Source organism: Camelus bactrianus, chromosome 5, assembly GCF_048773025.1.
Source record: "Camelus bactrianus isolate YW-2024 breed Bactrian camel chromosome 5, ASM4877302v1, whole genome shotgun sequence".
Taxonomy (NCBI): Eukaryota; Metazoa; Chordata; class Mammalia; order Artiodactyla; family Camelidae; genus Camelus; species Camelus bactrianus.
In genome coordinates this window covers 44,385,759-44,413,085 of record NC_133543.1, presented here as the reverse complement: position 1 = coordinate 44,413,085, position 27,327 = coordinate 44,385,759, and positions in this window count along the sequence as shown.

Genomic DNA, 27,327 nt, shown 5'->3' with positions numbered 1-27,327 from the left:
GTCCCTGAGGCTCTCGTGATTAAAGTTCTTCTGAGAGCTACTGTGTCTTCTTGGGCTTCTTCTGTGAGCCTCCAGGTCCTGAAGATCTGTGAGAACTAATATTTTATTTCATGCTTAAGATCATTTGGTTTCAGCCACTTGCAGCCAAAAATGCTCTAACTAAATAAAACCTCTTCTCTCATGGGCTGTGGAAATATTCTAGGGGCTGTGTTGTCCACAAGGCTATTCTAAAAAAAAAACACAAAAGAATGCAGCTCTTATCTAATTAAGGTGAGCATGGAATAGGCTGAGTACTAGTGGAGACGTGGAAATATTTGTTTCAAATGTACTAAAAGCTTCCAGGTCAGGGAGTTAACCACGAGACCAGTGACTGCACTAAATGGCTGATGCAAAAAAAAAAAAAAAAAAAGGAAAAGAGAGAATGAGAGTTAGGAGCCAGAGCTTTGCAAGGTAAAGTAGGATAGAGCAGCCAAGCCAAAAAGATGAAGATAAAAACCAGCTATGGGTTTCACCTATAATAATAACAGTCACAGTACACACACGTCACAGAGCTATTGGAAGGATGCAATGAGTTACTCTATAAAAAGAGCTTGGAACAATACCTGATACATAGTAAGTGCTGTAAAAGTGCCAGCCACTATTGTTATCATCTCTGTTGGGTTGGAAATACTGGAGTGTGACTTGGCCAAGAGGTAAAAGAACAGGCTAGATTTTAAAATTCTTTCCCAGAAGCAGCTTCTTATGGAACAATCTGTTAAGAGAACAGTTTAACCCCAGACAGAGCTGGGAAATATCAGACAGGTCTTCTCATTGCCTGCCCCTCCCACCTTAATACATGTCACACACCCCTGCCCTACCTCAGGTGATATTTCCGAAAAGAGTTTCAAACTTTTCACAGCAGGACTTTTTTGTTTCAAAGGAAATCTTAAGTGTAATTTCCCTCCAATATAAAAAACGTTAAGTCTTTTATTTTCCTCAGCATCCAATTTACTTCCAGGCTGTGTTTGGTTGGTTGGCTGATTATTTTATTCATTCATTGGTTTTATAATATCAAGAAAATCCAGACTACCAGGGATAACAATTGCAAACTGTACTTCTTCTTAAAAAGTAGCTTGCTTTGCATCTTGGGAAACTCTTTAAGTAAACAGAAATAGCAAAAGAAGTTTTACGTGGAAATCTGCACAAAAATGGTATATACTTGAGAAAGTATTTTTTATTATGAATTTCAGTTAAAATATATCTTAAATAAATTCTAATCCAATATTTGCAGTTCCCTTAATTTAGCTCTATAACCTTACAGTAGGCAAAATTCCAACACCACCTCCAAGATTTCCATCCCCTGTTGTACACACCCTATGTAACGTAATCTTCTCCCCTTAAAGTGTGGGCAGGATCTGTGACTGTTATAGAATAACACTCTAATAATTAGGTTAAATTATGTGGCAAAGGCAAAGGGACCTTGTCAGTGTAAATAAGGTTCTCACTCATTTGACTATGAGTTAATCAAAAGGAGGTTGCCTTATGTGGCCCTGACCTAATCAGGTGAGCCCCTAAAAGAAACTCAAAGCAGCAATTCTCCACTGGCCTTGAAAAAGTAAGCTGATATGTAAGAGTGCTACATGGCTAAGACCTAAGGGTGGCCTCTCGAAGCTGAGAGCAACCCCCAGCCAATAAACTGGAAGAAAATGGGGATATAAGTCCCAAAATCACAAAAAAAAAGTGAATTCTGGCAAAAAAAAAAAAAAAAAAAAGACACAAAAACACAAAAAACAAAAAATACTGAATTAGACTTAGACGAGAACCCTGAGTCTCAGATGAGATCACAGCACCAGCCAACACCTTGATTTTAGCCTTGAAAGTCCCTGAGCAGAGGACCCAATTAACCCATACCTGGATCCTGACCCACAGAAACTGTGAGATAGTAAATGAACTTATTCTAATCCAAGTTTGTGCTAAGTTTGTTATGCAGCAATAGCAAACTAATACAAACTTTATAGAAGACCATATATGCTAAATATTAGTGGATGCCAACCTGGTAGTCAAGGTATTCTAGGAGACTTTCCTGAGGTTGGCATGGGTGTCTTCAAGGAAAAAAAAAAATTGTTCAGAAAAGAGAAATAAAAGTTTGGCAAAGCCAGCACTGTGAGAAAGAAGCCTTAGAAACAAACAGCAGTGCTTATAGCCCAGGGAAGAGAGAAGTGGCTAGGAATGTAGCAGAGGTGTCAAAATACCTTATTTGAGTACATGGGAGGAAAAAAATGGATATAAAACATGAAGGAAGACTACAAGATTATAAATAACATTTATCATTTTCATTCTGATTATTAAAATAATACATACTCATTGAAGAAAATTTAGAAATGAACAGCAAAGAAAGTATAAAAGAAAATATATATTTTCCACATACTTGTAAGCATACGTATTTTCTAACTTTTTCTCACCAAATTCATCAGTATTATCCTGGGTTTATGTCATCTGCATCATTTTTAAAGGCTGCATACTATTCTATCCTATGGTATGTGCTATGATTTATTTAACAACTCCCCTATTGTTGGAAGTTAAAGCTTAAATTTTTAAATTAATTTAAAAATATTTATTCTGAAATTGGGAGACGCCTTCAAGTAACAAAAACTGTAGAAAATAGCATTCATTCATAGAACTTCTTGTCCTGGCATTCAACTACATTTACAACTTTAAAACCATCCAAAATCAATCTAGTAGAGGTTCCTGCTGTGTAAAATCCTATCTTATCCTCAGAGTTTCCTCTGTCCTCGGGTATTCCTTTTGTTCAAACATGCTCTGGCTTGATTCAGATTACTTGTTCTCATAGCAATTTCCTCCCCTGGGAAATCTGTTCTTTCCTGGCCTCTCTCCCTCCGTCTCCTTTGTAAACATTAAGGTACCATATGAGATTTGTTCTAAGCAATGTTTACTTTCTCGTTTAGTAAAAGGCATATTCCATTTCTGAGAAAGGCCTATTGTCATATCACTAATAACTCATTCCTTGTGCACATGTAAAATAGGCCCTACAAGCCTCCAGGCGATCCTTCCCTCCTCCCACTGTACGACTTTCATTTGTCATGTTTTCCTTGCACTCTCTAAAGTTTTATTTGCAATCTCTCCAGCTTGCTTCTGTCTGTGCTGTCATGTTTACACTCAGCCCAGAGAAGCTACAGGAACTAGTGGCTAGTGACTTGGTCTTGAGTTGGCCCACCTTTGATGGGTAACTGGCACCCCAGATGATAGAAGGACTCTGTGAGGGAGATGCCGTGTGCTGTGTCTTTGGTAGGTAATGTAACATGGGTTCTAGATTCAGACAGACCTGAGGTGATGTGTCTGAGGGTGAGGATCAGCTGCTCCGTTGTTCTGAGACAAGAAGGATTTGATAAGGGATGAAGACCTCTTATGTGACTACCTGCTGCTGTGGTCCTCTGTCTGCTGTTTCACCTCCTTTTCTGGCTAATGCTGAACTGACCTCAGAATCCTCTGGCTTCCTCAGAGGGCAACCTCGTGAGTTTTTCATAATGCTCTTGTGCTTCCCTACTCCCCTGCTGTGCGAATCCATTCCCACTGACCCACATTGCCTCTCCTTACCTCTCACCACTAGCATTTCACCCTCTGCACTGTCAAGATTCCCTCACCCAGGGGCCCTCTTTCTTGGGTGGAGCAATAGCCTGAAGCCTCCAGCCTAATGATACTTGTGTGATTTTCCTTGGCGAATGGGAAACTCAGGCCAAACAGTGGCAGCTCAGGCTCCTCCACTGCACCCTCCACCATTGCTCTGCCATCACTGTCGCATTCTATTCTGCCCTACGTGGGCAGGGGACAGGTAAATCCAACTGGGGTCTTCCAACAGCACTGTGATGTCTACAGACCGTAGGAGACTGTCACCTACCCATTTAGCTTAGCAGAGGTTGGGCAGGAAACACCAACAGCCCCCTTTTGGTGGTGGTGTAGAAAAACCTCAGATGATGAACACTGAAACCCTAGTAATTCCAACTCTCATTCTCCTCTCTTCCACATTATTCTGCATATGGATGTACAATGGTTCAACTTCAGATTTTTCAACTTTATGATGGTGCAGAAGCAATATGTATTCAGTAGAAACTGCACTTCAGATTGTGAATTTTAATCTTTTCCTGGGCTAGCAATATGCGGAGCAATACTCTCTCATGATGCTGGGCAGTAGCAGCTGCAGTTCCCAGGCAGCCACATGATCATGAAGGTAGAACAACCGATACACTTACAAGTAATTGGTACCTATACAACCAATCTGTTTCTCACTTTCAGTACAGTATTCAATAAATTACATGAGATATTCAACACTTTATTATAAAATAGGCTTCATGTTAGATGATTTTGCCCAACTGTGGACTGATATAAGTACTCTCCAGACTAAGCTATGATATTCGGTAGGTTGGGTGTTATTAAGTGCATTTTTGACTTACATATGATATTTTTAACTTATGATGGGCTTGTCAGGACGAAACCCCATTTTAAGTCAAGATCTGTATGTAACCTGGCTGGGGGTTAGGGATAAGGCTGTATCATGGCCTTAAAATAAGCCCTCGGACAGCATATGGTACCATTTTTTACCAGCTCTCTATAGACTTCAAATCTAACTGAACATTATATTTACCTGGAGCATTTTTGAAAATAGTATGTCTCCAGGTCCAGGTACTAGATACCGTTTTTTCAATTGGTCTGTGGTAAGTCTCTAGTTTTTGTGATTTTTTTTCCTTTTTAAAGTTTTTTGGGGGAGGCAGGATTATTAAAATAATTTTTTTGAGATAATTGTAGATTTACACGCAATGGTAAGAAATAATACAGAAAGATCTTATGTACCCTGTACCCAGTTCTGGCCAGTGACTGTGACACTGACAGTGATAACAGCCAAGACACAGAAGATTTTCATCAACATTACAACTGCAATCACTAATATATTCTGTGTATATAATTTTGTCATTTCAAGAATGCTACGTAAATGGAATTATAACATATGTAATATACTGGGTTTATCACTCAGCATAATTCTCTGGAGAGTCATTGAGGTTGTTGCATGTATTGTGTACCAAGAGTTTGTTTCTGTTTTATTGCTGAGTAGTAGTCCATAGTATGGGGGTAGCACAGTTGGTTTAACAATTCACCTCGAAGGAATTCTAAATTGTTTGCATTTTTTGGCTATTATGAATAAAACAGCTATAAACATTCATAGGCAAATGTGTGAACTTAGGTTTTCATCTCTCTGGGATAAATGCACAAGAATGCAATTGCTGGGTTGTATGATAGTTGCATGTTCAGTTTTATAGGAAATTGCATTGCTTCATAGATAGTTCTTGGTGATCACAGCCTGAATTCCAGATGGCAAAAGGGAGGAAGGGCAGAAGGCCAGAAAGGGTCCTCTCCAGTTATGCCACTTTTCTTTACGCATCTTCTCAGAAATTATAGACAACACTTCTATTTATGTCTTACAGCAAGCACTTATCTGGCAATACCTAGCTGCAAAAGAGTCTGTGAGATGTTATCTCATCTGAGGGCATTGCCACTCTAAATAAAATCATGGCGCCATCTATCAGAATAAACTAGAGTATGCTGCAATTTCAATCTACCAAACAACTCAAAATCTCATAGGCTTAAAACAACAAAGGCTTATTTTCCTCTCCTATTACATGACCATCCTGGATTATTAGGGTTCTGATCTGTGGTATCTTTATGCTGAAACCCAGAACCACTCTCAGAAACATTGCCAGTCATCACAGGAGAGATAGAAAGAAAGAGAAAGAAACATGAATATCACTCTGGTTTTTAAAGTTCACATTTTATTGGTCAAAGCAAGTCACATGGTCACATCTAACTACAATGGGGCAGGGAAGTATAGTCTACTACTTACCAAAAGGAGAAACAGATATTTTGATAAATATGACTGATGACTTGCCACAGTTAAGGGAGAAGAGGAGAGTGGATGCTGGGATAGGACGCAGTCTCTGCCACAGTCTGAATCCTCTATATGTTTATAACCTGCTCTTGTAAACTGTTTATTTATAACCTGCTTTTGCTCTATTGCTTGTATATTGATGACCCTAGGGTTTTCATTGTCCTTGTCTAAATATGCTATGCTACTTCATTATGTAGTACCACATATTAATGAAGTTTGAAATGTCCCTGGAATGTCCTTCCTCCATTTAACCCCAGTACTCTCAAGACTCAACTTAGGTTTCCTTAAGCCCCATGCCCTGTCCCACAGCACCTTATCTGTGCTTACCTATTAGGATTAGGTACAGCTGTGAGTAGCAGTTCCATAATTCTGACCTAGTATGGCAGCTCTGTTCCACAAAATCATCGAGATCCGGGTCTTTCTATCTTGCACTTTGTCACTCTTCTCATACCACCTCATGTCAAGTTGGCTGCTTAAATTCTAACCATCGTGTCTCTACTCCAGTCAGTGGGAAGGATGAGGGTCAGAGTATGGAGCACAACTCCCTTCCAAAGATCTTTCTCATTAGTTACAAATGACACTTCCACTTACATCTCATTAACCAGAACTTGGTCACCAAGATATATACTCTGCTGCAAGGGAGTCTGGAAAATGTACATTTTTTTTGGTAAGGCATGTGTTTGGGTCAAAACTGAGGTTCTACTACTAACAAAGAAGAGACGATATTGAGGGATAAATAGCAGTCTCTTCTGCAAAGATGAGCAAAAGTCCATTTTTTTCATCCTCCTTTCCAGCCTTATTCAATCAAAAACTTATTTTTTGAGTTCCTACTGTCTAACAGTAAGCAAGATCGGCATGATTTCTACATTTATGAAGCTTTCAAACATTAAACAAATAATCGCCCAAATGAATATATAATTACAACTTTTGATTAGAACAATGAAGGAAAATTTTGCTAAGAGAGAGACTAATGGGGATGGGGACTAATTTAGATGGAAGTGGGGATCAGGGAAAGCCTTTTGAGGGTTGCAGGGAGAAGTATGGCCAGGGGAGGCTGGCACAAGCATCGGCTAGCAGTGGATGGGGACTATTCCAGGAAGAGGGGGAAATAGTCTGCAAAGGCCTTGAGGGAAGAAGGAGCTTGGTATATTTGAAAAATGGAAGGAAGGCCAGTGTGGTTGGAACCTGGTGAGAGAGAGGAGAAAAGGTCTGAGAAGTATGGACAGAGGCCAGAACCGAAGATTTTGCAGGTCATGCTAAGGATTTTGGATTTTATTTCATATATATTAGGAAGGCATTGGAGGATTTTAGGAAGAGTGACATGATTACCAACTATTAAGCAAACAAGGAAGTTAGAGAATAGGGACTTCTTATTTTTCATGTGTTACATTTTCCCGTACTTGATGCTGCTATTTTTATCATTCTTTGTATAATCATTTTTCTTTGAACATTTTTCCTTCTCCTATCCAGATGCATGAAGTAGCATTTGCATTCTTCTGAATTGGCCTTGTTAAAATTCATCATTGGTTTATTTTTATTCTTTCTCAGGTCCCTGTTTTTCATTTGCCTATGCTCTAAAAGAGGCAGAAAAACAGAAAGAGCTTCATTCAAGAAAAAAAAAATGGTTATTTAATGTACTTCAACTTAAGACCAGTCCCCAGTATTCCTTTTTATACAACTATTTTCAATCCTATTTTGTGATTTTACAAGGCTGGCACAAACTGTAAACTTCTAGATTCATTACTGGCTTGAATATCCCCAAAGATAAGATGGAAGGAAGGGCACAGTGAAATTCTTCTAGGTTTTAGCCCTGCTGTGGCCCCCAAGTCCTGATTCGGACCTAGGCCCTGGACTCCTGGCAATGACTGTTGTTTCTGTGACCTCATTAACTTCTGTCTCCAGGCTTCCTCTACAGGCCTGGGCAGGGCCCTGATGCTGGTCTGAGGATCTTTGAGGAAGCCTCAAGTGTTCACTTTTGGGACATATTTTTATATTTTTAATATCTTTGTATTTAAATCTAGCCATCTTAAGTCCAGGAAATAAAGAAAACCTTGCTAAATAAGAGGTTCATGGGGATGGAGTCTAATTCAGATGGGAGAAAGGATCAGAGAAAGCCTTTTGAGGGTTGTGGGGAGAAGTATGGCTGGGTACCCCCTTCAACAGGGTTGGGGGACATGTTCTGATCACTTACTTGTATCTGCACTGTGCTTGGTATTAGGATTCAAGAATACATTGACTGAGAGAGGCAGGGAAGGATTCATATAGAGACAGCTCTTTCGCTGAGATCTGAGGCACAAGCAGAGGTAACCAGGTGAGTGTGACATGGAGGGACATTCAGGGAGAAGGAACAGTATGGGCACAAGTGTGTAGATAAGAGAGCACAGCAGAGCCTATTGTGGAACTGTAACGTGTGGGGCTAGTGTAGAGAGTGTAGGAAGCAGAGAACTGGGATGTGAGTCTGAAGAGCTGAACAGCACCTTAATATGGAGGTACTGCATCCTCTAGGTGATGAGAGCAATGAAAAGATTTTAAGCAGGAGAGAGAGATGAGAAATCTGCATGTCAGAACTAACTTCCTGAAAGTAATGTGGAAGGAAGATTTAAGTGTATGAGCCTGGAAGCAGTTTTTATAATAGCCTACATGAGAGTGGGTGAAAAACTGACCTTGTATAATGGTAATAAGATTCAAGTTACTGAGGGAGACACAGCCAGGAGGGCAGAATGGACACACTTTGGAGAATAATTGGATGAGAGGTATGAGTGACAGTCGTGGGTCAAAAATGAGTCCTCAGTTGATGGTTGGTGCTATTGAATGAGGCAAATCACTAAGTTAAGCAATAAAGGGAGAAGAGTAAGTTTGGTAGGAAAGATGATGAGTTCATTTTCAGACACGCTGAGTCAACTGATTTGAATGGGCAGAGATCAAGTTGATGTTAGTTCCAACTCATTTCTATTTCATTGTTTCTTTACTGGATGTAAAGATTAAAGTAAAGGAGATGAGCAAAAAAGAAAGAGACAAGTGAAAGAGAAACTAGGATGTAAGAGTAAGAAGTCACACTGCTATAACATTCATGGCTGCCCATACATTTCATAAATATTCACAGAATGTATACAATTCCCAAGGTAGTATTCTATAGAAATTATAAAGTTCACTAAACCATGTATATATATAAATATAAAACATAAATTTAAAATGTAATACAAATATAAATACTAACATTATAGGAGGCTACAAAAATAGCAAAAACAAAATGCAAATGTAAAAATACCCTTATCATTGATTATTAGATCTAACAGTACAGTCATAACCTTATCTAAGTGATTTTATCACATTTTATCACATCCTGCCATGTTGCTTCCTGATATGACAGAATATGATATAAATAGGCAGCATCTATGAAGCATTCTTGCCCAAAATTTTTAACTTGAATTTAATCAAGACTTTATACATAACTTTCAGATTATAAGTAATGTAGGGAGTTTAAGAATAAGTTTAGCAGCACCAAAAAGATAAAAATCAGAAAAATCTAGAATGTGGAACATTCTAGAAGACAATCTGATCTGGTAACTCAAAAAGTTAATGTCATAGCGGGGAAAAAAATGGTGAAATTTTTCCAGTTTAAGAGAAACTGATGGGACATAATAATCAAATGTAATGAGTGAAATTGATTGGATTTAGTTGGAAGAAATCACTATAAAAAGCATTTTGAGGATAATTAGGGAAATATTAACATGGACTGGAGTATTAGATGATATTAGAGAGGTTATTAGTAATTTTCTTACGTGATAATGGTATTGAAGTTGATAGAAAAAATTATTTTTAAAAGAAGCATATCGAAGAATTTAAAGCATATGTTATCAAAATTAGGAAACAGAACTCAAAATAAGAGGAGTTCAAAAGAAGGCATTAATAAGGTGCTAGAAGGTTGAAAGGGCAAACAAAGGACAAGGGGTCAAGCGAGAGATTCACAAAAGGGGAAGCAACTTCTCAGTGGGAGAAGGTGGTATTACCAGAGCCCAGGAGCCAAGAGTGTCCCAGTGGGAATTGGCAGGGGCTTCCCACTGGAAGCTTGGACCATGGAGAAAGGACCTATTTGACAAAAATAAACAAAGACACTGCCGAAGATACTTCCCAAAGTGCAGGGAGAGTGGTAGAAATATCTTGTCTTCTCCTCACTTCTTATCATCCAATCTTCAGACAGTGCTTCTCATTGGCCAAAACCTAAACAGAAACCAACTGCAAAGGAGTCTGGGAAATGTAGTTTGCAGGCACCAGCTCCCTGAGATTCAGAATAACATAGAGGAAGAACAGGAAACAGATCAAACAGGCTAATGACTGGCCCAGGAGAGAGTTCTCATGGTGCTTGCAACTTATTTTCCAATAGTTCAGAAAACAAAATATAGACATATAAATACAAATAAAGCAACTAGAATAAAGTGGTGAATCCAGGTAGGTATATGAGTGTTCATTATACTATTCTTTCAATTTTTCTGTATTTCTGAAATTTTTCATAATAAGAAGTTGATTAAAAAATCCATTTAATGCTCTATGAAAGAATACAAAGTCATGGCCATGGGAAGGAAGAGAAGAAATACTCAAAATGAATTTGACAAAGTTTCTCATTAAATCCTTGTAACCAATATGGAAAAATATGGGCCAGAGCAACATTTATTATTTTTTTCCACCACTGCACATTTGAGAGTTGAGTTTTTTATTTATCACTCTCCCAAGGACACATCCACTATTATTCCCATGCCAGTTATAACCCCTTACCTTATTTATCACACTCAAGAAAGTCTGATAAAGTGAAAGTGAATGAGAGTGACTTCAATTTGATGGTAATCTTTAATATGCTCTGTTTTTTTAAAGAAATAAATTAGTTATGAAACACCTCACAGCTGATTACAACACACTATTGTGTTGTAACATTAGAGTTGAGAAACCTTCAGCTAGCAAAGTGGCATAATTATAAAGTCACATACATGGTTGAGCACTTCTATCTCAAGTTGTTGGTTAATGAATATATGTCAGCCTAAAGGATGGCTCCACATGATGCACCTGAGGGTCTGTCTTAGTTTGGCCCTGTGCCGTTTTATATTTTTATCAGTATCTTGGATGAGAATTAGAAAACACGCTGATTATAATAGCTCATGACATAAAACCTAGGGTGAGAGCTCATGATCCACAAAGATCTAGATCAGAGTGATGAACCAACACAAATTGACATCTAACAGAAATATGTGACCAGCCTTTTACTTGAAGCCAGAAAAGCAACTAACTATAAGATGCTTTCTATATATAACTGCAGAGTTTGAGTTCATTCTCTGGTGCTGTCACTAATGACTTGTAGAAACTCAAGCAAGTTAGTTTCTCTCTCCTGAACTACCTCAGTTTCTGCATCAGTAAATGGGAAGAGTAATACTTAACTCATAGTAGCTTAAATGAGTTACTATATGTAACACAGTTGAATAGTCCTTGGCAGAGTAAAAGAAACGATGTTAGCTGTTATTAGTGATATGTGTGTGGGAGTGCTGGTAGCAATATTACCTAGTACATAGTTATGAAAAAGATTTAGTAATTTGATATTATATTCAATAGGTTTTAGTTATGGAACAGCATTGCCAAAATTATTCCATGTCATTTTTTAAGGCTTTATTTAATTAGAGTCCCACTGCCTGAAATGAGGCTGATGAAAGTCCAGATTGACTCTGCTCTGTTCAGACAGCAACTGGAGCAAAGGGTTGAGATCGAGTGCCACAGACACAAGTTATAATAAGCAAACTGGTGTCTGCTCAACACAGAGCTAGAATGCAGGAATTGTTGACAGAACTGAAAGTGTCAATCTGCCTTCAGAAATTTAACGAGCTGTGGAACAGAATTTTGAACTTGTTTTTGTGTTCCTCATTGATTTCTCTAGAACCGATGACTAAAATTACCATGACATAGAATCTGAGTCCACATAATGAAAACCACGTGATCAGAGTTGGGGGAAGATGCTTTGGGATATGCTAAGTTCCCTGTCTCTGCAATGATAAGGCAGTATGCATCAGGGTGACCACTTGGTAAGGGTTATAATGGGACTCAAATCTCAGATGGGTGAGATTAGGTATCCTGTGAGACTGACCCCCAGAAATCCTAAGATTTTTATCCATTGCAATGTGAGGATTCTAGATTTGTTTTTAATTACATACTTAACTGCTTCCCAAACTGCTGCCTCTTAAATTCTTGTTTGATTTTTTTAGGCTGCAGGCCAAAGATCTGTACTTTTTTTCCCCCCACCATCAAATGGGTTAAATACTTAGTGTGCTCATTTTTAGGAAATGAAGTTGCAATGATTAAACAGGAAATATGCACTTAGCTTCTAATGTTAGCTGCCTCAAGACAAAATCAATTCCATTTCAAATGGAATGCTATTGGAGAGCTGTTTAGAAATCTGTTGATAGGAAAGAAATATTGAAGGTGAATACAGCAGGGACAGGAAATGAGAAACTTACAGATAACTTTAATGCTAAAAGGCACTCTGTCTTTCCTGTCCTCAAAACCTTGATGAAATCTTTAAAATGCTTTGCTCACTTGGGGCATAAATATGTTGGGCTAAAAGCCAACAAAAGCTGGATAAAGAACCAAAGTTTTCTCTACTAGGTCCTCGACAGAAATTCAGAAATTTGAATTCCAAAGATGCCCAAATTACTGACTGGATTTGACTCCATTAATACGCAATGGGAGAGGGGAAAAAAAGAAAAATCCTGCTAGTTCTTTCACCTTTACTTGCATAAGCTGATTGCTCATATCCCACATGGCCTCAGTTTTCAGTCGATAAGCACTCTTTTTAAGCCTGAGAAGTAGCATTCACACATTGTGTGGAGCAGTGCCTCATTTCTTTCTCAATAACTGGCTCTGCTGCTTGGCCAGGGGAACATATTTCAACTCCGTCAGTGCAGCTGAGAGGTTTACAACAAACAGGATGAGTTTCTCAAGTTGGTCCTACACAACTGCACCCAGGTTTGCAGGTCTCACTCAATAAACAAAAAGTACGTTCAGAATCAATGGCCTCCAACCAAAGATGAAAATGGAAGCATGAAACTTCATTTGAACATGTTATATCTTTACTCTGGGTTAGATTTTATGTTTTACTCACAGGAAAAAAAAAAGAAGTTAAATATATATTTTAAAGGGTTATCTTGAGGGGAGGGGATATTTTTTAATCTGAAGTTTAATCAGACTATTCTTTTCAAATTTTAAGGCACAGACTGATTTAACATAGCTTCCAGAAACCAATAATAAATGAAATTGACATCCAGCCAAACTTTGTCTTGTAGTAGTTTAAAATACGATGTCCTCTCATAAGAATTTGGATCCAGGGCTCACATTTTTCATCTCTAGATCCAAAACTTTTTAGTTCACCACGTCCTGGACCAGATATCTCAGATTCCTGATTAGAAAGGGTCTATGCCTTCAGGTCCACCTGCCTTTATAAGGAATTGAGAAATGCTCCCTCTTTTAACATATTAAGGATATAGGATGTTTTGTTTTATTTTGTTTCACTAGGAATTCCACCAAAGGTGAGATTGAAATGGTAAAGAGCAAGAACACAGCAGTATTAGTAGAAACAAGATAGTTTACATCACCAAGTAGATCTACTTCTTAGAATGTTTGTTTTTCTGAATAATATTGTACACAATTCTATGATGTAAGTATTGGCCAAAATTTATTACAGCAAGTAATTTCTTGATGGCATTATTTTAAATAGGGAAATGTTTGAAAACAGCTAAGTGAACAACAATAAGTCAATTAATCTAAATTATTTTTATCAAGTATATGTAATAACACTGAAAATTTTAGAGGCCACCTTGAAAACTCTTACTACCTCTTTGAGACTCAGCTTAAACCTTAAGGCAGTAACGCTGAGGAAAATATGTTTTATAATTCTGAAATGAGTGGTTAGCAACTTCAGACTTCACTTTATCTATTAGTTTATCAGCAGGTTTCTCTGACAGCAAATTATGGATGTGGACAAAGTGTGGAGCACAATGCAGAAAAGTCCCCCAAAAGCACATTTTTTCTATCCCCAGAAAACCTTACTAGTAAAGTTCTAGTGAATTTTGCCTTCTTAACGTACCCTAGGTTTCCCTGTCAATATCACCCCCAAAATTGTTTTAATATTTAATAGAGAACAACTTATAATTCCCAAAGGTGACCATCCATAGGTTAAAAAAGGTCTACTTGTCTAGAGAAAATAAGGGCCCTTATTTGCCTCGGTTCTGTGTAATTTGCAAGAGTGGACACTCAGTAAATGTTTATAGAACAAATCATTGAAAAATAAATTAATAAAAGAATAGATGGGAGAAAAGTGAAAAAACTACATTGTGAGAGGCTTAAAAAGAACTGAACTTTTCAAATGAAGAATCTTGTAGATAAACTGTAATGATTAACAAAGGCAAACAGCTATCATAATCCCACAATATTTATTTAATAGGTTTTCTGATTTACCTTTAAGTATATGTCTAACAAGTAAATACTCCCATGTGTATAGTTATTATGCAAATCCATAATTACAAGTTGCATAAGCTTAGAAAAGACAATCTCTTGAAGAGTCAACCTCTTCATCTGCAAAGTGGGAATGGTAAGTGTAGTGAAGATAAATAATTCTTATTCATAAATCAGTTAGAACTAGGTCTGGCATACAGTAAGCATATAATAATTCTTAGTTAAAATTGTGATTATTATCTTCATCATCTTCAACAGATTCATTAGACACAGAGAAGGTAATAATGAATTACTTTCAAAAGATTTTTAAAATTAGATATTTTGTAAAAAATAGAATTAATTTGTGTTAAACTCAAGTGCATACTAATGGGAAAAGGATGTAAAATTTTCCTTTCCTTAAGGGCAGAGTCTATGCAGCATTTAGCTTTTTACTTCCAGTTGCATCTTACAGAGTCTCATATAGTCACAGGTCAGTCAAAATCTGTTTGTGAAATATAGGAAAGAATCAATATTTAATAGAACAAATTCTCCCCTGCCTTGAGTTGACCTAACCAACTTATGTGAATTTTCATGTGGATTTACTTTTATATACCTTTTCCAACCACTTCCAGAATTTCAGTTCCATGTAGGAAAATGCTGAGTAAGTCTTCTTGGCAGTAATGAGAAAAGGGGAATCTGAGAGCTAGAAATAGAAGAGGAAGGTAAAGTATGTGGCAGAACTGGAGCAGAGAGTTTTGCAACGAAATCTTTTGCAGAGAAGAGGAAAAGAGTGTTGAGAGAAAGTAGACCCCATGCTTGGAGCTGCACATGCATGTCTGAAAGAAAAGCAAGAATGAGATACCAGTAAAGGCAATAGAAGACTTCATGAGCTTTGGCATGAATAGAGATTCTTGTCAACACTCACTGAGCCTCATTATGCACCACACAGATCAGATAATTTAATCCATCTTCTTGGCAATGCTACTGAAGACGCACTGCTAGCCTCATTCTATAGGGAAGGTGCTGAGTCATAGAAAGGTTTAAAATTTGCTGAGGTCACAGCTTGCAGTCAAGATTGGATTTGAACCCAGGCAGTTTGACTTCAGGGACTGTGGGCTTAAACATTGTATGACACTGTCCTGGTGACTAAATCTATATACTTCTCTGTACTGGGGCAGGGTATGAAATATACTTAGTAGACTATGCTGAAAGGTTAAATAAAAGTAAAGTCTTTTGCACCCCAACATTTCTAGTTTTTCTTCATCTCTGGGCCCAGAATGAGGAGAAAACCAAAACTGAGTCAAACATTAAAAAGGCAATGATTATTTGAAAGACAGATGAAGAATAGGAAAGAAAAAAAAGAAGAGGAAGACTCTCTCTATCAAGTTTGTTCACAGCAAAGACAAACAGACATAATAAGAATCTTATTGAAACATTAAAGGAGAAAGATTGTAAAGTTTCCCTGAACTATCTGAAGGCAGTAAATGGAAACCAATTGCACACTACTCAGTTTACACCTGGAGATACCGTTTTCCTCTGACCATGATCCACACTTCTCTTCTGTAAAGAACCTTCTGCTGTTCCTTTGAGAAATCACCCTCCTCCCTTCTCAGGGCAAATTCTGGTGGGACTGACTCCACACCCAGCATGGACCCATGACCCAGTCATTAAAAATTCTCCATCCCCTTGATGAGTGTATATGGGGAGTTTATCAGCCACACGATTTTCATTGTTATTACTGGGAAAGAGAAGGATTCTTACCAGGAATTGCAAAACTGATGTGCCCTGTACATGGAAGACTTGGAGGCCACTTTTTTGCATGACTGGGCAAGGCCTCTCTGAAGTGAAGACAATGCAGGGGACAGCAGGGAAGACAAATGGGAAGGGACACAGATTCCTGACGGTCTCATGTGTGCACCTGGAGCCAACAGAGCCTACCAACTTGACTTTTCAAATATGTAGGCCAATTCATAACATATTTTTAAGTCAGTTTGATTTGGCCTTCTGCCACTTACAGCAGACAGAATCCAAACTAAAACACTAATATGAGCATGTAAAATGCCCAGTGATAGTCTCTCTACTTCATCAGGTATCTTTACTCTTTTAACTTTGCATTCATAGAAAGAAATGTATTAAAAAATACTTTAATCCTCCAACCTTTATTCCTTTCAGTTCTAAAGTTTCTTGCCTGTGAATTTTCCTTCCATGGTGTTTTTAGGAAACTAAGCCTCACAGATCAGGTAGACTATCATATAGTTATATTATATATTTATTCATACAGTTGTTTTTTTAAGATATTATTAACAAGTTCAAAAGGTAAAGACTTTATTAAGAACTTAGTATTACAGAACTCCCTAAGTATTGCACTAGATTATTTACAAAATTTCTTTTTTTAATTAACATATCAAATGGAAATCTGAAATTAAAGAATGCAGGTAAAACACTGGCCCTCAAATTTTAATGTGCCTAAGAATCACCAAGGAGGCTTGATGGATTGAAGATTCTGGGTCCCACCCTCAAAAATACCAGTTGGGTTTGGGCATGAAATCCAGAAGCCTAAGTCTTCACTAAGTTCTTGAGGTGATTTTGATGTTAAGTAGTTTCTGACCAGCCTTGAGGAAGTCATGAAGTTCTCATTGAGTTTTAGTGAAGATGTTAGTTTAAGTTTATAAACTACGGATCTATGTCTCCAAAGACAGTGAAGGATCCTTAAGGATAAACCTGAAAAATTTCCCAATGTTATCTCCTTATGGTCTGGTCAGCATTAAATCACATGATGTATATAAATGACTTCATATAGTTAGTGTGTGCTGAGAGCAATTATTTTTACCAGGCTTATTACAATGGAACTGAAAGACAACAGCCTTAATCATTTTGGTGTATTTAGAGTCCAGCTCTCTTCTCTCTCTAAAAGCAGTAAGGTTCAAGAAGGTTAAATACTGTGATGGTTTTAGGTTTTTGTCTCTCAGTTCCAAACCTGGGGATCTCTGCAATAAGAGGGAAATGTATACCACATTTGTGGGTGCTTCTCTGACCCATTTACCAAATAACTTGTAAGGCCACAAATTTTGAAAGGGCTCAGGATAAGTAAAGGTTCTGTAGCAAGTCCAGTCAGCCATGCAAACTTCTCTGTCTCTGCACTTTAGAAGGAAAGACTAATAGAAGAAGATTCATTTCACCCAACATTGACAGAACAAGACTCTCTAAATGCCAAAAACCTCTGGTTGTCTCTCACTTGTTTGCATATTTTTGGCTCTAATTTTTGGTTATTTTATTCCTTCTTAGTTGGTTTAAAGTTCTAAATAGTTCACAGGCATCTCTGGCCTTTAATCACAGTACTCCTAAGATCCTTACCCATGACAGTCACCAGATACAGGACTGATTATTCAGACACTGGCAAAGTTGCAAGACCCATATCCAAATTAAGGGCAAATGCTACTTGATTCTTTAAAGAAGATCCAAACAAGTTAGGAGACATGATTTCATGGCTCAGATTTGGAAGACTATTATTTTGTTTTTGAAGCAGCATGCAAACTTTAATAATACTCCTTTTTAAAATATTGGTCTGTGTTGCAGAAGCCAAAGGTATGATCTCCAGATTCTTAATTGTTGCTGTACAGTTGCTGTTATGACATGTAATTCAACAAGTGGTCATCCAACAAAGAGAACGCGAAGGCCTGATGACTAGAGAAATGAACATAGCTACCATTGAAAACTCAATGTATGATAATGACCTCTCAAAGAACAGTGCAGATCTGGACTAATCACATCTCCAGAAGATAAGAGTCCATCTTTCAGAAAGGGTGTCTGATGAAGTGGAAAAATAAGAGCCCAGATGGTAGCTGTGAAAAAGTTTCTAAAAATTGAAACTAACACCACAATTTGCAAAACTGTACCAGGACTCGCAAAACAGATAAACTATCCTAAACCATAAAATGTAAGACAAGCAATCTAAGCTCATACTATTTTAACACGCCTCATTTAGATCCCTGTGTTCCAAGATATGACCACTGACTGTCCCAGAAACTTGACTGGTGTACAAATTCTGACCAACCCCTGACAAGACCATTCTATGGCTAACTACAGCTCCCTAGGTCCGATAAAACTTCCTTGATTTATGACACATTCCATGATGCCCAGTGTGTGCATTCACCCTTGCAGCAACAAGCCAATAAACGTAACTTTGGGTTTCTGGTGATCTAGTGGGATATGACCCCATCACCCAGAAATGGCTGACCTGATAGAATAGTAGAATGACCTACTGAAGGTTTAGTTACAATAACAGTTCCTGAAATGTTTGATTTCTCCTTTATAGCCTAAAGTATAAGCTTTGCTTCAGTGACCAATATGGTGCTGTTTCTCCCATAGCCAGAGTAGATGGGTCCAGGAACCATCAAGGGGTAGTAGAAGTGGGAGTGGCTTCTTTCACTAATATACCTACTTGGATACTACTTGATCCCTGTTCTCCCAATTTTGAATTCTGCAGGACTGGAGAGTTTAAAGAATTGCTCCACCAAGGGGCACAACAATGATTCCACTGAATTGGAAGTTTGAGAATGCTGCATGCCCATTTTGAGTTCCACATGCTACTGTATCAACAGCAAAAGAAAAGGTCACTCACTGACTGGAGTGATTGATCCTCATTACCAAGGGTTGCTGCTACAAAACAAGGCAGCAAGGGCAATGTATGGAACCCAGGTGCCTCCTAGTATTCCATTTTCAACAGCGAAAGTTTTTGGAAAACTAACAACTAAATAAAAGCATGACCATTAGAGATTCAGACACTTTAATGATGAAGATTTGGTCATCCTACCAGGTAAAGGATTTGGGACAATTGAAGCACTCTCTGAGAGCAGAGAAAACATGAAATGTTTAGTGGGAAAAGGAAGTTATAATATCACTACTGCCTCTTGAAAGCCTTGTGAAACTAGGACTATGTGTATTTTCTTCCTTGCTTGTTACATAAATACAAATAAATATATATTACATGATACATTATAATGTATTATTTTATTATTATCTTTTATCTTATATATATAATATAATGTATTCTAATATATATACTTGCACATATCAACAAATTTCTTTTTTCCTTTCTCCTCTTTTTTATTTTGAAAAGATTACTGGTAGTGATTAGCTTTATAGCTTAGTCATTAGATTACAGAATATTGGTATGGGACTGGGAATAAATTTAAGGAGTAATCAATATCACCTAGAGATGGACACCTTGATTATCTCCATGTTAAATTTTAAATATGTTAGGATATTGATTCATTTGACTATTATGATTTTATATCTGCTTTTGAGGAGAAAGTGACAACAACTTCTTTTGTATAAGGGGTAGTTGCATGTATTTGTTACTATTGCTGTATGGAAATCCAAACAGGTTTAGGAGGTTTTATATGGATACTGAATAGCCCCAAATTCAGACTGTGCCTATTTTTCAGCTATTGCCTCTCAGCTCCAAACCCACCCTTCTATACTCTGCTCTAGAATCCTATCGATAAAAATTTGCAAACTATAGTCCTCCTTTGCCAGCCAGCTCTTTGGTAGGCTCTACTGATAGAGGGCACTAGAGGGAGACAGAAAGGCTTGAGGAGAAGGAAAGGACTTATTTCCTTCTGTCTGCTTGCCCTTACTCTCCGTTTCACCCCAACAACTGCCCTTCTTCCAGTCAGCAGCAATTGGTTCTATCTGTCATTTTGTGGCACCTCCAGAACCAATCTCGTTAAACCCCCTCAAACACAGCAGCTCCAGACAAGCAGTGCCACCTCTTTAGGCTTAAATTCCAATCCCTCAGGGTCTCTATCCAATTTTCTAGGTTCTAATAATTCCAAACTCTTCCCTTTTTCTTCTAGCGCAGAAGTAGTAGCTCCTCCTACCATTACTACCTCTGTCTCAATGCAATGTCTTCCTTTTGCTTTTTGAGTCTCCAGCAACCATTTAACCAAGGTGCTAGATTAAATTCTCTCTGTTAAAACAACTAGTATGGTTTCTTTTTCCTGACTGAACACTACAAGATAAAAATATAAACAGCACTGTTGGCTTAAGATGGTATTTAGCAAACAGGGTTCACCTACCTAACTAAGCTGAGAATTCCATTACTAACAATATTCTACTTTTATAATACAGATCAACAAGCCCTTATTCAAAGTTTTCAGGGCTAGAAATGTTTCAGAATTCAGCATATTTCAGATTTTAGAATGGTAATAGTGTATACATATTAAACTGTGTAAGAACTCCATTGGGGTGTGGAATACCTCATAATTAAACACCTGCAGGAATAAGTATTCCTCAAATCATTTAAGGTCAGATTTCTCAACCAAATGAGTTACAAAACAACAAAAATACAACAACAACTTGCGCTTTTCAGAGCTTTTTAACTTGGAACTGTGGATAAACTATTCTAAGCTTGTATTATGTAAAACCACCAAAGGACAAATCAAAGGACCAATTTAAAAAAAAAACTAACATTGAATTAAAGCGTTTTCAGGAAAACTCGGAATAAATCTGGGTAGGGAAGTGATATTTGACTTGAACTTAAAAAGAGAAGCGAAGAGAAAGCTTTCAAACAGATTATTCTGGTAGTCTTCGGGAAAATATTGTTCCCATTTACCTGAGAGCCAATGAATCAGTTCTATGGTGAAAGAGAAAATCTACTCTTACAGCAAACCGTAAGGAGTCTATATTTGAGGCTAAGTTAATGAAGTTGCATTTAAAATTCAGACAGTGAAACTCTATCAGAGGAATCATGACAGCAGTCTGTGGAACACATGTCCTAACATGCCAATTTGTTATTTTGTTTTTGTATGTATTGCAATACACAGCCAGAAAAAAATATACATATATATAAATACATTCCGGATGATTTAAATATATCAGGCTAACTGCCAGAAGAACTCAAAAAAGAAATGTATAAAATGATTGCTCTTGGGAAATGGGACTGAAGGAGCTTGGGGAAGAGGCAGAGGGATTTTTATTTAGGCTTTTCTGTCTTACTTGATTTATAACTAGGTGATTATATGGACTTTTAATTGCTTCTCTAAAATGTAGAAACTTAAAAAGAAACATGTCTCTATGAGTTGTAAAAAACAAGTGCTTAACTGATAGAGAATAAATATACAATTTTGTAGCTCCTGAATAGCAATTTAAAATTTGATTTAATAAAATCAATTTGAGCCTAATTGACTCCACTGCTAGTTTTAGATGACCTAGTAAAGACATTTCTATCCCTGCTCCCCTCCTTGAAACCTAAACAAGAAGAATGGTAAAAACTGGGACAAAAAGTTCATCTATTATGAAGCTGCAAAACAATCACAACCTCAGACCACAAACTATGAAAACCAGCTGCCAAATGATGGCAGACTCTGGACCAAACTGAAAAGGGCTGGGAGGAAAGACATCAAATTGACAGATTTTGTGCAGGAGACCAAGTTCCCCCAAAGCAGAATGTGGCCCTGAGGGGCTCAATCAGTCATCCTTTGGGTACAATAGCAAATTCTTGGAGTCTGCCCTGGAGTATTCCTGACATGCTAGCAGTAGGGGATGTGAAGCTGAGTGATAAACACCCAGACATGACTTTTATACAAGATGTCTGCCTGTGTGATTGGATGGAGAATAATGATAATAAGCAACTGGATTTTGCAGCTGGTGATCATAGATAGTTTTATTTATTTTTATGAACACTTAATTCTTATGCTTTGACAGGAACTGTTCATGGTAGCTTACAAATTTTAATCCACATAATCCTGAGAGGCTTTGGAGGTAGGTACTATTATTACCACCATCCCCATGTTACAAGTGAGGACACTGAGGCACCGAGAGGTTAAGTGATTTGCCCAGAGCCACAGCTTGTAAGTGGCAGAGACTGAATTCAAACATAAGCAGAATACCACCAGAGTTCATGTTCATAACCACTACATTATGGTGCCTTTTTGAAAAGAGATAGGAAGGAAGGAAGGAAGGAAGGAAGGAAGGAACGAACGAACGAACGAACGAACGAAGGAACGAAGGAAGGAAGGAAGGAAATGTCATTACACACAAAAACCTTTGTCATTATTAAGAAGAAAGTCATCCTGCTCACACAAGGAGGGTCCAGAGAATGCTGAAAACACTGGGAAGAGACATGTTCATAGGCAGTGCCCCTAGCAGAAAGTGCTAGAAGGTGCTCTGAGGCTCTCAGAGGTTCCACAAACTCTAACATTACTCAAAGTACTGTTTTCTCAGCTTAGTCCCCCAAGTTGAAACCATCTGCTGCTTCCACTCACCCTCTGGGTCCCTTTCATCCAAATTACTGAGGCCATAGCTAGTTATGACCAGACTACCCTCCTTCAAAGATGAGTAATAACAGAACTGTGAAACCAATGAGGGGGAAAGGAGCAAAACAAAGATAACTGATTAGACTGCAGAAAGACATGTAAAGTGAGCAGGTGAAAGAAAATACATCCAATACAGAAAATAAGCAGAGAAAAATATGGACACTTAACAGTGCTCAAAATAGGGTTAAGGCTATGGAGGAAAAGGAACTCTAAATCACACTACACTAGAGACAATTGATGCCCATAGGTCAGTGTGCTGAGGAAAGGGTTTCCAGAGATTCTAAGATTTCTCAAATTACTGCCATCTCAGCTTAGTGCCCTGGCTCTTTCCCCACATTTCTCCTACAAAAAAAAATAGTTTATTCAGGAAGAATTCCCCTCATTTAGGAATCAGTAATTTTCAAAAACAAAATCGACTTAGAATTTGCACAAAAATAATTCAAGTAAAAGAGCTAACAAAAAGCAGGTGAAGAACACAAACAGATTTTTATCATAGACTAGGCAAAAGAGTTCTCCACTAAATGAAAGAACTTAGAAGAAAACAGTGGTGTTTATGCAACAAGACGTCAAAGCAGAGAGCTAACATTTACTAAATGATTAAATTCCAGGCACTAAGTGAACTATTTATACTTGAATGATTAAAACGATAGTCCTGTGACAGTCCAGGCAGTAATAATAATAATAATAATAATAATAATAATAATAATAATAATAATAATAATAATAATATCACCTAGAAGCGTTAAAAACATTTTAAAAGATCACTTTGGATTTCCCTACTGCAACACTCAACTGAAGAAAACAATGGAGGAAAGTCTACAAAGACCATAGAAAAATAGTCAGACAAACCTTCATTCAGGTATAAGAACAGCAGCTATTTTCAAACATGAAAGAATCTGACTATAATTCATCTGAATCTTCCTAAATACAGTTTTGAAAAGAACTTCACTAACCAAGAGATAAGTAGAGAAAATGTTGCGAAAGCACTGGCAGCACTCTTTAAATTAACTTAAATGTAGATCTAAGACTAAATAATGAAGTTACAAAATAAAATGCAAATTTTATGAACTAAGGCAATACAGAAATGACAATATTACTCAATCTACAAGTTGATGGGTAAAGATGTAATCAGCTTTCATGAAAAAGGTGTGTAGTCAATCATAATACTTTTAGGAAAAAAATCTTTGTGATATCAAGCTAGCAAAGATTTCTTAAATAAGACACCAAAAGTCAAGTCACACACACACACACACAAAATATGGACTAGTACCCAGAATATACAAAGACTCTCAAAATGCATTAATAAGAAAAACAATCCAATTTTTATGAGAAAATTTGAGCAGATACTGCAAAGAAAGATTTAAATGGCAAAAAAATGTGAACATATATGTTCAACATTATTAGCCATTAGGAAAATTCAAATTAAAGCCTCAAAAATACATCATTACAAACCTATAGAATAGATAAAATTTTAGAAGGTAACAATACCAAGTGCTGACAAACAAGCAAAGCAATTGGATCCTTATATGTTTCTTTTGTAAATGTAAACAGTATGGTCACTCTGGACAACAGTTTGACAGTTTTTTACAAGGTTAAACATATACTCAGCAATTCACTACTAGGTATTTATCCAAGAGAAATGAAAACATATGTCCACACAAATGCCTGTGTGCAAATGTTTAAGGCAGCTTTATTCATAATCCCTAAAAACTAGAAACAACCCAAATATCTATTGACCTGGGAATGGATAAACAAATTGTGACATATGCATACTTAGCAACATGAAAGAAGAAACTGCTAACACGTGCAACAACATTAATGAATCTCAACATCTTTGAGCTAAGTGAAAGAAGACAGACACTAAAGATTACATAATGGATTGCTCAATTTATATGACATTCCTGAAAAGCAAAACCATAGGGATAAAAATCAGATTAGTGGTTGCCAGACTCTGGGGATGGAGTAGGGGGTGTATTACAAGGGCTGCAGCAGAACTTTATGGTGTGATAGAAATATTCTATGTATTGATGGGTGTGGTGGTTATACATTACTGTATACATTAGTTGAAACCCATAGAACCATACACCTAAAAAGGGTAAATTTTGCTGTATACAAATTATAGGTCAATAAATCTGACGTTCAAAAAGAAACTGATTTATGTAACTATGTAAATTGTAGGTATAAAGAAAAATTAAAGAAAATCATATAATTAATTTAAACTAGGAATTGGATAAGAGGTGTGTGGAAGTGGACATAAACTAATTCACATAAACTTATTCACAATAGGGAGGCAATAGGTAGTGTCAAAAGTTGACAAATCAAAAAATGTAAGCGTAAGTATATTATTAAAAGTTGTAAAGTCAGCACTAAAAGGCTTAAAACACATTATAAATATTCTGAACTATCAGAAGGAAAATACACATATGTATTTAATTTTAAACGTAAAGATAATTTAGTAAAATAGAAAATACAGTAGCAACAGCAGAAATTATAAAAGATAAGAGAACTAAGACCAAACATACCTGTATAACAATATATGTAAATAAGATAAAGCCACCTGTTGAAAGAAAAAAATTCTCAGGTAGGTTTAGAAAACCAAACTCAACTATTTGTTGCATGCAAGAGGTATATTTAAAGCAAGATTAAATACTGGGCATGTATATCAGTGATTACATTATTAATATCAAAGTTGAATTCACAGCAAAAAGCATTAAATAAGGCAAATAAGTTCACTTTATAATAACAAAAGAGCCAATCTAAATGAAGATCTGTTGTGAACAATTAATACCAAATATCCTAGCAAAATTTTTAAAAATTTTAAAGCAAAAACTGCATAAGATACAGGGAGAAATAGAAATACAGAAGTAACAAGAAAAGTTCCCTCATTCTCTTGATCCATGACAGATCAAGTAAACAGTAAAATGCAAAGATATGAGATCAAATTCTGTAATTCATAAAGTCTCCCTAAAATTTTAATCTCTGTAATTTGTATCACTCTTCACCTTGAAAACAAATATTCCATCTTTAAATACCCAAAGAACATTCACAAAAACTCAGTTTATCTTGGACCACAAAATACTCTCAATATATTACAACAAATAAAAATAGTACAGATCATATTCTCAAATTATAATGCAAAGACGATAGAATTGAATTTTAATAGAAAATAAAATCCCCAACTGTCTAAAAATTAAGACTATTTTAAAAGTTGACTTAAAGGCAATAAAAAATGAAATTGAATTGAAGGGTGTTTAGAAAACAATATTAATTAAAATATGCATTGGAATCCATATGTTACAACTAAAAGCAATGCCTTGAGGAACAATTCAGAGCCTTAACCAAATTATCAAATAAGGAAAAAGAAAATAAATGAGTTCATTTTTAAAGCAAGAGTTAAGATAAAAGAATAAGAAAATAAGTGAGGAAAGCAGAAAGAAGAAATTAAAGACAAAATCATATATTAATGATTTTGAAACAAAAATATTGAAATAACAGATAAAGGAACTTGTCACTTGAAAAATAACAAAATGGATAAAATGGTAGCTTGTCTTATTTTTTAAAGGATGGGTAAGGAAAGCATAAACACACAAAATTGGTAGTTAGAATGAGTTAAAAGGAAACTAAACTAATTATAAGAAAATACTTTGCACAAAAGTATGCAAAAATGCTTGAAAATCTAGATAAGATAAATTAGTCTCTAAGATATATAAATTACTGAAACTGACCCAAGAAAAGATTTTTTAAAACAAACAGGCCAATTACTAGCAACTAAATTGAGAAGGTTATCAAGGATTAATCCCTCACAAAAGCACCAGGCTCCATCAATCTCACTAATGACTTCACTCAAAACATCTAGGAACAGATTATTTCATCCTAAGTGGCCCCTGAGCATGGAAAGAGAGGGAACGAATGACATTGACATTGAATCCGACAAATAAAGTACAAGAAAAGAAACTACAGACCAATATATAATTTATAAACAGTGCACTAATTCTATAAAATATAAGCAAATTAATAGATTAATACACAATTATCAAATAAGTTCATTCTTTGGGTGAAGGGATAGTACAAAATCAGAAAATGTTTTAAGCTATTATTATCACATTAATATGTCAATCGGTTAAAGGAGAAATCCTATTTAATCATCTCAGTAAATGATAAGGTATTTTGCAAAGCTGAACATCCTTCCCTGGTTAAAAATGTGTGTATGTATATATATCTATGATTTTCTTCATATATATCCATCCACACGTGTATACTTTAAAACTCATATATATTCACATACATTTATGTATGTGTTCATGTATGTGTATATAAACAAGTATTGCATATATACATATATATACACACATAACCAAAATCTAGCATCATATATAATGAAGAATCTTTATAATTATTTCCATTACCATAAGAAACAAGAGGGATAATGACAGTCTATACAAGAACAGGTTTGGTATGAGACATCAGGTGACGCCCAGTGGCAGCTGGTAATAATGAGAACAGTATCAGAATAGGAAGAAGGACATTTCAGTGCCAGCCAGTACCTGTGTCCCACTCAAGGGCAATGTTTAATCAGGCAGCCTGGACAGCCTGGCAGAATCAAGAAAT